Raw genomic sequence first — 13413 nt, 5'->3', positions numbered from 1 at the left:
AGTCATGTGCTTCATCAATAATTATATAAAACTTTGCATCCCCAATTTTATCATAAATTTCATTCATAATCTTTCTTGTCAAAATATATAAATATCTTTTCCAAATCGTGATGAGATATATATGGCATTATGTAGACCAAAAGTTTCATCATTTCAATCCCGCCTTTCTTGGAATTTACACTTTCATCACAGCCGCTAAAGCCATCAAATAATCTTTCATCACAGCCTCTAAAGCCATTGCTCAGAACTTCATGTCTCAATTGATTCATTAAATCTTTACATGTTTGGATAGCAACATTGTGTAGTAAACTACAATGTTTGTGAAGTTGTCGAAGATGGAAAGCTCCACTCCAACTTCTCTAGTGTGACTGTTTTAGTTAACTTGTCGGGTAGGTTTTCCTTGGTTCCTTCTTCAACCAAAACTATATTTGGTTGGTAAACATTCAAACCACTTATATTGAAATCGAGAATTATGGTTATTTCTAGAATACAAATATTATTCCATATGAAATTATTATAAACCAACTTCAAGATATGAGTTGAAGGCAAAAAAAAAAACAAGAAGCTACAATTTAGACAGCAATACCAAAAGTCATGGATAGACAATTGAGGCAGTAACACTAGAACCGTTCAAGCCTAATACAAACACGTTTTTACCTGATGCAAAGTTCAAGAGCAAATATGTGTATATATAGCCAAAGGAAGAACTTTTCATCTACTTTATATGGTTCTGTAATACAATTGTGTACAGCTCCTTTGCCTTATTTTAAGTGGCTGCCCCTTTGTAAACTTTATACAAAAATCAACACAACTGCCAAAGTAAAGAAAAGTAAATGATACGGAAATAGTAACAGAATTAACGCATATATATATAGATATATAGTTCACAACTGGAGTTAAAGGCTTGTTGATGGCAATGGACACGCTTGCAGTATTATGCAAGAGCCCACAATGGGTAGATGTTTCTGTATGCTGCATAGTGTAACATACAGTTCTTATTGAAGACTCCAGTGATTTCCTGCATAAAAGGGTAATAAATGGTAAGAAAGCTTTGAACTTGAGATTCAAGGATGATATATATTTAATTATCTTCTTTTGAATCCAGTCATTTCCTTCCTCCCTTTTTCTTTATGTACTAAAATTCAAAGTTGTGCTACTCTACTGCTTGGAGCTGACCGCTCCAAGTTACCGCTAGACTAAAATCACCTAATCATTTTTTTCTAACTTTTTTATTCATAGTTTTTTATTATTTTAAAATATTTTTAAAAAATATATAAAATAAATAAATACACTAATAGTCACCTCCTTAACTATTAAGTAAAAAACAAATTAAAAAAAAATACAAGAGGTGTCAAAATAAGATTTCAAAGTAGCATTTTTGGTGGCATTACAACGTTTGTAATGCCACTAAAAATGCTACTTTGACATCTTATCTTGTTTATCTTGCTAAATTATGTTTCGTAGTGCAAAAAGGACTTCCATTTTCATATATATTTTCATTTTTATTTAGAAGTATTTTTTTCTTTTTCTTATTTGAACCAAAGAGAGATAGCTGCTGAGGAAAATCGTCGTCTTCCACTTGAGAATTGATTATCAGCTTTGCTGCACGGTGAAGGGGGGGTTGGATCTCTCTCAGCCTATTGCAAACACAAATTTAAGATCACAATATGTCAGAAAATCATGTGTAATGAAAGGAGAGGTTATATAATGCTAAATTTGTAAACCATACACTAACTTGTCCACCATGACTAAGACCCATCATGGCCCATGCAGTATGTACCAAATTTGATCGGTTTCCTTTGAGAGGAACATATTCCTATGAAATCAAGAAGAAGAGTTTATCTTTTGGTCTTGTTCAAATAAAATTATCCAGCATAGGAATTTTAAAAAGATTAGATCAAGAAGTGTTGAAAAATCTACCTTGTTTGGGCATGATACATTGCTCTCTCCCCAACCTCCATTATCTCATTGTGCTTTGAGTAGAAAATCAACACCTTTGTGCATAGCTGGACAGTTGTTAAAAGTCTTGTCAGCTGCAACCAACCCTTCGAGTGCAAACTATGTACCATATGTGAAGCAAACTCCCTAATTTCCATACCTAAGGAAATGCTTAATCATGTCATTGATCTCTCTAAAAGATGTTCATAAGAACAGATAAACAATTGAAACATATCTAATGAACTAGTGTAGGAGCATACCAAGAACCATTGGGCATTTGTATGTCTTCAAGGAACCGAGTAGCATTTTTAATGCAATTATCAATCTCTTGCTTCCTATGTCCAGGGTACAACTTCTTAAACGAAACTAAAGCCTGGATTGTTGCGGAAGTGCACTCAACATACTCATGTTCAATCACAATGTCGGCAAAGAATTCTATAGGATTAAGCAGCTAAGGAAAAAGCAGAAACTAATAAGGGTTGGATTTATTAGCTCTAGAAGTTCTAAAGTATTTTCAAAGGAATATTTCCAGGTGACTTGAATATTTTGAGATGCTTACTTCCAACCACTCTTGGGCTCTAGCTGGCTCCAAAGCAGATAAACTACCATTTTCACTCTGCATTTAGCCATAGAATGAGCTATTTATAGGAACACAGTGAAATACAGATTATTCACATCACCAGTGGATGTTAATCCTCACCTACAGAGAGAGTAACATTTACAGAATCGTAAAATTGCTGAGGTTCCATTTTCTCACCAACAATTTCTAGTGGCATCATTGAGAAAAGAAGGTAGCACTGTGATACAGAAGAGAACTTCATGAGGAACAAACTAAATGCAATACTCAACTTCATATGAACATTCAAACAAGGAAAACTTACAATTAGTCTACTATTGTTTTACTATTTAAAATGAAGAGTAATTATGTAAAATTGAAAATATTTTAAAAAATGTGGCACAATTACATTAGTTGATTTGAAGTGAGTAGTAAAATAGTTTTGAAAGAGTTGTACGTGTATCATCATCCTTTGAACAAAGTTAGTTAGTTACCTTCAAATTACCTTTTGCCGTGCAATCATAAACTTGCCATCCATGATCTTGATCAGAGAAACTCCATGATCCTTTAGAAATGTGGCGAAACATGCTTTTGAAGTCTCCAGAAGGATTGTCTTTGACCTTTACAATTTTAAGGGGAAAGCTAATAATTAGTACTATTTATTCTTTTTAAAAGAAAATTGTATATTTGACTATTATGGTAGAGATATGCTTTAAGAATATAAAGTAAAACCTGAGATTTCTTTATGAAGTCATGCCCTTTGGCAAGTGTTGGTCCAATTTCATCAGTAAGATTACTTGCAAGCAAAGCTTGAATGGCAAAACCAATATCCCACTATTGACTACCAAAACTCTACATACAAACGGCAGATATCAAAATCAGCAATGAGTTCTTTTTCATTCAAGGGCCCTCAGCACTAACAAACTTAAAGCTAGAGGACCACAGATTGGGTTATGCTCAGTTTTAATGCATATATTTATACAACTAACTCTGGAAAGAGATTTAGGTAAGGAAATTTGTAGGAACCTACATCTTGATTCCATCTTCAGCAACCCATATGTAATCTGGGATCCTGGCAAGATGCTTCTTGAAATAATCCTCATTTGGATCTTCAGCCCAACAAGCAAGCATACATAACAACTGTTGAGTTTAAATTGCATCAGGAGTACCGTAATATGTATAGCCTAAATAAATGGATGCTTTCCATTGTTTGTTCTTGATTGTATAATCACATTACCTTTTCCACACATCCAATGGTAATGTATTGACTGTTATCATCTTCATAATGAATGTGCTTCATTGTGACTTGAAAAGCCTTGTCTCTAACCAGCTTGTTAAGAGGCCAACGAGTGAGAAGGGGCTCAGTGAACAGGTATAGACTATCCCAAAGCAGATCTTGTAGCCAAGGATGGGGATAGTAGATATCCTCCTGTAATAGTATTGCTCTGATTAAAGAATGTGTTCGGAAGTATTTTTAAAAGTATCTATAGCACATAAAAATTTCAAAACAAGAGCCTTGCTCCTCTTGAGGTATGTCATCCATTTTTTTATGTTGAATGACCATAAATTTAATCATTTAAGTTTAAAATAAATTGAAAAGTCATGTGAATAAATGTTGCACAATATGGAATTTTAAAGATATGAGAAACTTCTACTTCTTTTCTATAAATGAAGCTACAGTAATTTTTAGGTGGTCCTCTGGTATGGACACGTGGTATACTCTCTACCTATTACAAAATGAAATGTAATTAAAAAGTAGTACCTATGTAAGCAATTTTAATGGCATGTCATCCTTTGATTGGATGTGAGTACCAAAACATCCATACTCCCAGAGTACCTAATAATTTTCCATAAAGGTAAAACATACCTTTGCACATAGATGACGCACACTCCTCCAGTTAATCTCATTGTAAGGCTCATTTTAGAGCTCTTCCCTCAATTGAAGAATGAGAGGTGTGATTGGGCCTACGAACCGTTTCCCATATAGATATGACATAGGCAGTAGCACCACATTTTTGCTGCATTTAGGAGTAAAATAGAAATGTTGAATTAGGAAAGTTTTCTATATTGTGAAGACAAGAAAGTAAAACATTTGTAGCAATAGATGTTAAGAAATGATAGTGTGCCGCCCTGATTGTACCACTCCATTGTAACCCTCATCAATTTAATTTAATTTTTTTACTTCATGATTAAAGAAGTGATTTTTAATGTATTGATATATTTTTTATTTTTTCAAAATATTTAAAAATAATAAAAAAAATATGAATAAAAAAATTGAATAAAAATAAAATAGTGATTTTACGCTAGCAATCACTTGCAGAGGTCACATGCAAGCGGCATAGTAGCGATACTCATAGATGTTTAATGAAGCTGTAACTAGACATGTACAAACTTGGGTGCATCGGAAGAAATGAAGGAAGGATCCAAAACTCCGGCAACATCGGGTTGCTTCCAATCCACTCAAACACACCAAGTATCTACATACATGGAATCATAAATGAAAATAATCAACATGTGTGAACAGATGAGTAAACTTCTTGGATAAGTGGTGATTTAACTTTCTATTTTCCACTCCGAAGAATTTGGATAAGTGGTGATCTATAGTTTAAAATTTTTAGATAAGTGGTGATTTAACTTGCTATTTTCCACTCTGAAGAATTTGGTTCAAAGGGGAGATGCATACTGAAAGCCAAGTCTTTCCCCAAGAAGGAATGTGAGTAACACCACCATGATCAAGGATCCACTTTCGGGCTCTTGCACAAGCATTCTCCTGACCAACCTCGGGTCCTTCCCCAAGTATATGCATACATATATAGCTGAGAGTGGTGCAAAACATGGTACTGTGGCCTTCTATGTGGAGTCCCCACCCACCATCTTCATTCTCTGTTATGCATATGTTTGCAACAGACTTAATTTAAACTTCGAAACAGAAAAGAAGTTACAAAACAGGGATAGAGGAAAAAAGAAAATTCTATAGAAACATATAATCCTAATATGTAAAGCTTCATAGAATATGTTATACCTAATGACAGTATATGTATCGAAGGATTTCCTTTTGATGCTCAGTAGGGAACACTGTATTAAGATCCCTATAATGTACATACACATTACCTGCAATTTTTTGGAATGAAAACAACATAGACATTAGAAGAAATGCCTAATACCATTGTCTAGTGGTACGTATTTGACAAATTAGACTCTATGTAAAATATTTTTTAATGCTAGATACAAGCCAATGTCATATTTTTTTTATAGTGATCAAGTAATATAATGCTAGATACATACTGATATTTTAAAATGGTAGGTCCAGCTTCATAAAGTGGTGATCAGGGTGATAAAAAAAAAGAAAAAAAAAAGACAATAGAGATGAGTGTCTCACCAAGGGGGGTAGAAAAAACAATGGGCCAGCATTTTCAGCAGGCCAATGGCCATCACTGCCTGCAAGGCCGAGTAGAAATGGACAGCCCTACTCAATGCAGTTGTGGCCTTTTCATATGTGATTTCCTCTCCATTCTCTACCTTTTCTTGGGGGATTGTTTGTTGGAAGTTTTTCTCTCTGAGAAACTGTAGTCATTTTCACAAAGAAAAAAGGACTATATTATTATAAGAAAATAATAATAATATAGATCAATAACGTTTCTACTTTTTTCTTTTGAGTTTTTTAACCACCCCCAAGTGGTTTCCTCGATCCAGATCCCACTCGCTAGAGGCTTTCTATATTCCAACCTAGATATAGTTAATACAGGGTGGCATAGGATTGAGTTACTTAAATCTCACATACTTACATTTGGTTACTGAGAGTACATGAAGTATTCTCATAATACTTAACTACTATTTATTATTTTATTATTATTTTTTACCTATTTTTTATTACTATTCATTACTTTTTATTACTATTTATTATTTTTCACTACTATTCAATATTCTATTATTACTTTTTCATTGCTTTTTTTTACTACTATTCACAATTCTTCTCACCACCCAAACCTACGTGCCGACCATGCAAACCATGCAACGTCCTACACAATAGACTCACTCATGCACAATGCATGTGAAAAGCACACGACAAACCATTACATGCTGGACCATGCTACGCAGGACCACCTCATGCAAACCCACTCAAGAACCTCACCAGCAGTGTCTGCACCCAAACTCTCCTCAAGCAATCATCTATTATAGCAAGGCCATGAATGCACCCACACACTACTACAGGCCGGCTCTTCCCTAAGGTGAATTAGGCAATTGCCTAAGGCCCTAGGGGAAGAAGAGGCCTCCTTTCAAAAAAGTCTAAAGTATAATTTTTAAAAGAAAAAATATTTGATTAAAAAATTAATTAATTCAATAAGATAACATCAAAAGTATTAAATAAATGTTATGTCATTATTAGTTTTAAAAGAATCCTGCATAATAATTATTTCAAGTATTATTCTTCTAATAATACACTTCTCTTTTGTCATTATTAGTTTAATATATAATGTAAAAATTATAAATAGCAAAATCTAATTTTTGAGTGTTGATAAAAAATTTAGTATGATCTTTGAAAAGGCAAGGGCCTATTTTTTTCCAAATGTGTAGATTATTTATAGAACTTTATTGACAATTATAATTATAATTGCTTAAGACTTGTTTATATACTAAAAATACATGTAAATAGTAGTGAAATAGTTTGAGTTAATATGTTTTGTTTGGTTTTGAGAAATGAGAGAGAAAAATTTGAATTTGAGAATATCTAAGAATACCTAAAAGTAGTTGTGTTCCTAAATGGCCCCTAATAGTCTAAAACACGTCTTATTAAACCAGATTTGATAAAATCTTCTTTAAATAAAAAATTTTCTAATAAAAATTAAGTCGGTTATTAGTTGAAAATGTAGTATAAAATCTTAAACAGTAACTTTACTTGACAACGATTGGAATTATTTGTAAATAAAAATATAATGTAAAAATTAAAATAATTTTATTTAATTTTACTTTTTAAAATAAAAAAGACCCCAATAAAAATTTTAGCCTTAGGCTCCCATTCCTATTGAGCCGGCCTGCACTGCTAGCTGTATTCCTGTTACAGAGGAATATTCCTCTTGTTTGTAATGTGTAATATATATTGAGGTCCTGTGTTATTGTAAAAATATACTTGAAAATATTTTATACAACAGAGAGAGGTTTCTTAGCAATTCATAAGGTCGTTGCTGGCGGACACAACAATTTTAAACTCATCTGTTTGTACATTTTAATTTTTTATTTTGCAATTGACATAAGATCACAGGCACAATACATTTTTTATGTTGGGAATCTCACATTAAACAAAGATCAACCTAAGATATACTCAATTACCAACTCGTGTGAACAAATTAATAAGAGTTGACAGCCCCATGCATGCTGGCCTTCATTGTGCTTTTGGACTCTATAGAAATGACTGTTCCAGTTTTAACGAAGTCAATAGAATAGATCGAGGAAAAAAAAAAGTAGAAGAATATATAAGAAGGGGATGAAGAAATTAAGATATAATATGCAGGTAGGATTAGGAATCAAAAAATCTCATCTAAAAAAACCCTCCGTTCTCTCTCCATAAAACCCTAATAGACTAGATCGCCGACGGGGGTGGGAGCTTCGGCTCCTCCCCCCCCTCCCGTTCCCCTTCTTCTCTCTTTTGCTATCTTGTGTTAGCTTTCTTTTTGTTTTTGGGTTTTTGTGTGTTTTCAAGTAAATAAAGGAGGGGAGTTCCGGCGGGATCGTTTCCAGCCGCCGACTGTCAACAAGCAACCCACCAGAGCGTTGGCCAGATGCCGATCTTCAAGACCACCAAACGCGACGCCAGAAGGGACGGAGCATAGCCCACACACGCGGGACGGAGTCTCTGACAGACCCAGAGCGTGGTTGTCATGCACCACTGGGGAGCCACTTGACGGATCAAAACTTGGCTTTTCTGGGTCCTAAGCCTCCGGGGGGTCATCGAACGACCGTCAGACCCCCTCTAAGAGTGGTTGCATTGCACGCACAACTGTTTTTGTGTTGTTTTTATTCCTTCTATTTTATTTGTTTTTCTGGGTTTCGTCCGTCCGTCAGTCAGGGTTTTTTTCGGCTTTGTGTTGTATTTCTTGGTGTAAATTGAGCGGGTGATGGGGTTTTTTTGACCGGACACAACCCGGGGCTGGTGCTGTGGAGAAAGGCAGTCGGTGTTACGGCCAGTGGACGTACGACCAACCTCTGATGGAGGTTCTGTGGTCCACACGTGAGCTGGGTACTCGTGCTGTGCTTGGGCTTCTGATGTCGTCATCTGGGGTGGGTGTGCCGCCGGGCCCTCGCTGCTGCTCGGTTTCATTGGAGTTTGGTTGTTTTGGTAGTGTAGCTTTTATGTTATTTTGTTAGTAATAAATTAGAAGTATGCTTTTGGACTTAGTGTCCAAAGCAGTGATGTCCCTTAATCCACCTTCTTAGAAGATTGGAGGGCTGGTCATTCTGTTTTATACAGAGTGCTTTCTCTCTTCGGAGAAGTTTAGAAGTTAAGACAATGTCCACTACTCCGTGTGTGGGGATACTTTCAGAGCATATGCGTAGGTTGGCTTATAGTCGGGATTTTCCTATAATAATAAGTTACATTTGTAACTTCGTTATGATGAATAGATTCACTTTTTCAAAAACAAATATGCAGGTAGGATTATAATTCATACGTACCGACCATTAAATATGTTAATCTTTGCGTCACAAAACCCAAGCGCGCACCATTAATTAACACGCTTGAAATGAAAAAAGAAGCAAAAAAATTATGAAGAATATTAGTGTACGTACCTGCATTCACCAGAGAAGATCTTCGTTAGGCTTGACCTGATATTGATTCTTGTAGAAATTTTGGCGAGCCTCTTCGACCTCATCTCGCTCTTCCTGGGTACTAGCCTCTAGATCAAACTCCCATATCTACCTTCCCACAAAGTTGTTTGTACTGTAGAGGTAAGGGTCATTCTCACCTTCTGCTATCTTCAGCCTCCACATTCTTCCTCCTGATAATTATCTCTTTCCTTAGATCGAACTGCCCGCACTCAGCTTTAATTTGTACGTACTTTGAAAGAATGGCTAGGGTGTGTCTGCAGTGAGTTTTAAGCACCATTAGAGCAACAATATCAAGATATTACATATATAAATATACATGTATATAAATATATATATATATATAGAGAGAGAGAGAGAGAGAGAGAGAGAGAGAGAGAGAGAGAGAGAGAGAGAGAGAGAGAGAGAGAGAGAGAGAGAGAGAGAGAGAGAGAGAGAGAGAGAGAGAGAGAGAGAGAGATGGGGTTACCAGTGAACAAGGTGCCAGAAATTAACAAGCTAGTACAAGGAAGAGGAAGGAAATTAAGAAGAGAAATTAACAAGGTTGGAAGAGGATGAAGAGCTGGCCTGAGAGGTCAAGCAAAAGGAATTGAAGAAAACAGGCAAGAGAATTCAAAGGCCTTGAAGTTGCAGAAGAAGGCCGAGTACTAGTTTTTTTATGTGAATTATAGTGTGAGAAGTCAAGAGGCTCTCTTTCTCTTTATATAGATGAAGCTCTTACGTACCAAACTCTCCATGTAAACTCATCAGGTAAAGATACATGTACAATTCTTTCACAATTATAGGGTGAGAAGACAATGCATTATGAGATACTTTGTTCTAAACGTATATACACTTAAGAGGGTGGTTTTCTAAAATAACGATATACTTATACATTTAAAGCAAATTATTTACTCATGTCATGTACAATTTCCCCAACACATCTCTTTATTTTATTGTAGTCATTATGATCATTATTGCCCATGCTACAAAGTCAACCTGAATGGGGGGTCCAGCGCAAATCAAGTTCACCTATCCAGGTAAAATGACTATGTAAATTCTTAGAACTATAGGGACAAGACTATCATCATTTCCAACTCTATCTAGATAAAACATACCCAGTTTGAATGTCGAATGGTTTCCATTCACACAAGCTATCTTTTGAAGCCAAATCTCCATAGTATACTACCACTCGCCACCAACTCCACCGCATATTGACCGTTTTCTACTGTCTAATAGGTATGGTTGATCTCACTTAGTAGTATAGTGCATTTTATTTGGATAATAGTTAGTTAAAAGGGGGTAGGATTTCGAATCCAATCCAAACCCTTTTTAGTGTTTTTCGACTACCACATGCTGCATTTGGCCATATAAATGATGAAGTGAATAAAGTCTAGGCTTCACTTCATGTTAATTTGGATTGATTAAAACCAAGAATTCTTGATGAATCCTTAGTTTGCACGTTCAGTTATGAGTTGACTTAGCCCTGGATTTTATGGAAGATCGTGTTCAAACGGCTTTAAAGTTGTTTGAACACTAATTAGCCAAACATTAATTTTGGCATTCAAACGAGAAACAACACATTCGAACGTTAAAAATTGAGCTGGCATTTCATTCAAATAGGTTTGGTTCCCTGTTCAAGTGAAACATTTATGCTGTTCGAAGGTCATCGGATTTATATTGTTCGAACAACATATTGTTCCATTCAAATAAGTAGTAATCATTCAAACATGTTAAAATTTCATTCTAATGGTTATAAAAAGTTTGAACACAGGTTGATATTGTTTGAATGGTATTGAATCTGTTTGAATTAAATACCTGGTCGTTCGAATAGAATAGTTCCTGTTCGAACAAAGTTTTTACCATTGGAACATCACAGTATATAATATAATTAGAACTTTCCAATTTATTTATATTCATTGTGTGTTTGTTTTATGAAAAGTGAATTAATGGCATACATAGGAAGAAAAAGTGGGAGAGAGGGCCAACCCACAAGTGAAGCTAGTAAGACAGGCCATTATTGGTAGAGCCGGAGATCATTATAGAAGACTTCCGTAATTTTGTGTGGGGTGGATAGAGCCTATTTTCTATTATCAAAGATAGAGCATGAGGCTTGATTTGTCAGCAGAGGGGTGTGGCCTATCCAAACATGGTTAATGAGCTTTACTTGGCCATGGTTCAGATGGAGGCTAATGAGGAGTCATTCTTGTTTGTTATTCAGAGAGTTACCATTACTATATCATTAAACATTATTGCTGATTTTCTTTGGATCCCACTTGAGATTGGTGTATACCCTGCACAACAATTGGATGCAAGGACAAATGGTGAAGACTCCATCAGGAATGAGGCTTCAGCAAATGACGGTCCCACACACGACGAGATTTGTCAGTTGATGCATGACGATTCGGCTCCTCCATATGATGGCAGCAAGGGGATCAAATAGGTTGATTGTATCGCATTTTTTTTAATGCTAAATTTAATTGTCTCCCATAATATTGATATGAAGAAACACAAGATTGGCTTCGGCATCGAATGAGCTCAATTTCTATTATGAATAGCACACGGAGACCCGACTGATCTGCCTTTATACTTCCTCATTCACATCCAATCTGAGTCACGGTATTAGAGTAAAGGTAGTCTACCGTATGCATTGATGATCTCTAACCTCCTAGTCCAATTGGGAGTTAATGTGCTAATGACAGAGTGGAGGAAATCATAGATCGGGCCCCTTAAGAGGATCACCTTCAACAAGAGCGAGGGCCACTTACAGAAGGCTCGCATTAATGTTCCAGCGGCACTTGATAGTGGCACAAAGTGTGATCTAGCTTCTACTGATGCCAATGTTGATAAACATGCTGCAAGGGCTACCTACCTCGGAGATATGATCCTTGCTCAAGGAGCATCGCACACTTTTGATCCAGGAGATGGAGAGAAGCATTGTGCCCATCATGGTTTGACTGCAAGAGATTGATACACATTGCTGTCATCCAGGAGGACTAGGATAATCTTACACAGTAGTTTTATTTTTTATTTGACTTTTTGTTTCGTATTGAATGTAGTCGATTTAATTATTATATCATTTTTATTTGTTATATATAGCTAGCTTGTTTCTTATCAAATATCATCTTTTTTATTTTACTTACCAGTTATGATACTACAAAAAATGACACCCCTAGAAGGTAATTTTTTTTAGTTGCAAATTTTTATTTACCATAATAAAAGTTATTAATTAATTATATAAAATTCCTAAGATTATGATATATTTTAATTTAACAAAAATAATAATAAATCTGTATAGGTAGATATTTTATCTTTTGAAAATGATAATTAATAAGCTAAAATAATATTTATTTTTAAAATATTTGAATGCCTTTTAATAAATCTCTATAATTAAGCTTATTTCAATTGTCTATGCGGCACCGTTTGAACGCCTATTATAAGCATTGGTTTAACAACCATCTCCACTAGATTTATTTATAACTTCCCACTGAAAAATTCGTTTCAATAATTAAATATAGCATTCTAATAAGTTCTAACTTTCACTGAGCACAATTGTGTATACATTCCTGCCATGACTATTATTCGAACAATTATGTCAACATTCGAACGTGAATTGAAAGACTGATCGAACTTATATGGGTTCGTCCGAATAGTATAGTAACATCTCCGCTAGATTTATTTATAGCTTCCCTTTAAAACTGTAGTTGAATGATTAAATGTCTCATTCAAATGGTTTTTACCTTTCCTCAGCACAATTGTATATACCTTCTCGCCACGACTAATATTTGAACAGTTATTTAACCATTCAAATGGTAATTAAAATACTGTTCAAAAATTTTTTGAACGTTTGAATAGTTTTTTTTTTTTAAGACGCTATATTTCATCCCAGAAAGTCTAGTTCAAACAGATATTTCTCTGATCGAATGCTAAAAAATCGTTTCCATGTTTTGAGATGAAGTTTAAATTTTTGTCCTATGATGAAATTTAATTCCTCCCCAAAATATTTCTTCTCTAAAGATCAAATCTCTTGTAGTGGCAGTCATACACAATGCATTATGAGATACTTTGTTCGCATTATGAGATACTTTATTCCAAACATATATACACTTAGAGGGTGGTTT

General features: G+C 35.0%; 1 pseudogene; it reads right to left on the bottom strand.

Annotated features, from left to right (window-relative positions):
- Positions 1–934: 934 nt before the first annotated feature.
- LOC122302177 lies at positions 935–9478 on the bottom strand (annotated as a pseudogene).
- Positions 9479–13413: the final 3935 nt, after the last annotated feature.

This window comes from Carya illinoinensis, chromosome 1 (assembly GCF_018687715.1).
Source record: "Carya illinoinensis cultivar Pawnee chromosome 1, C.illinoinensisPawnee_v1, whole genome shotgun sequence".
Classification (NCBI taxonomy): domain Eukaryota; kingdom Viridiplantae; phylum Streptophyta; class Magnoliopsida; order Fagales; family Juglandaceae; genus Carya; species Carya illinoinensis.
Note: the sequence above shows the minus strand (reverse complement) of the source record. Positions and strands in the feature narration are given on the sequence as shown.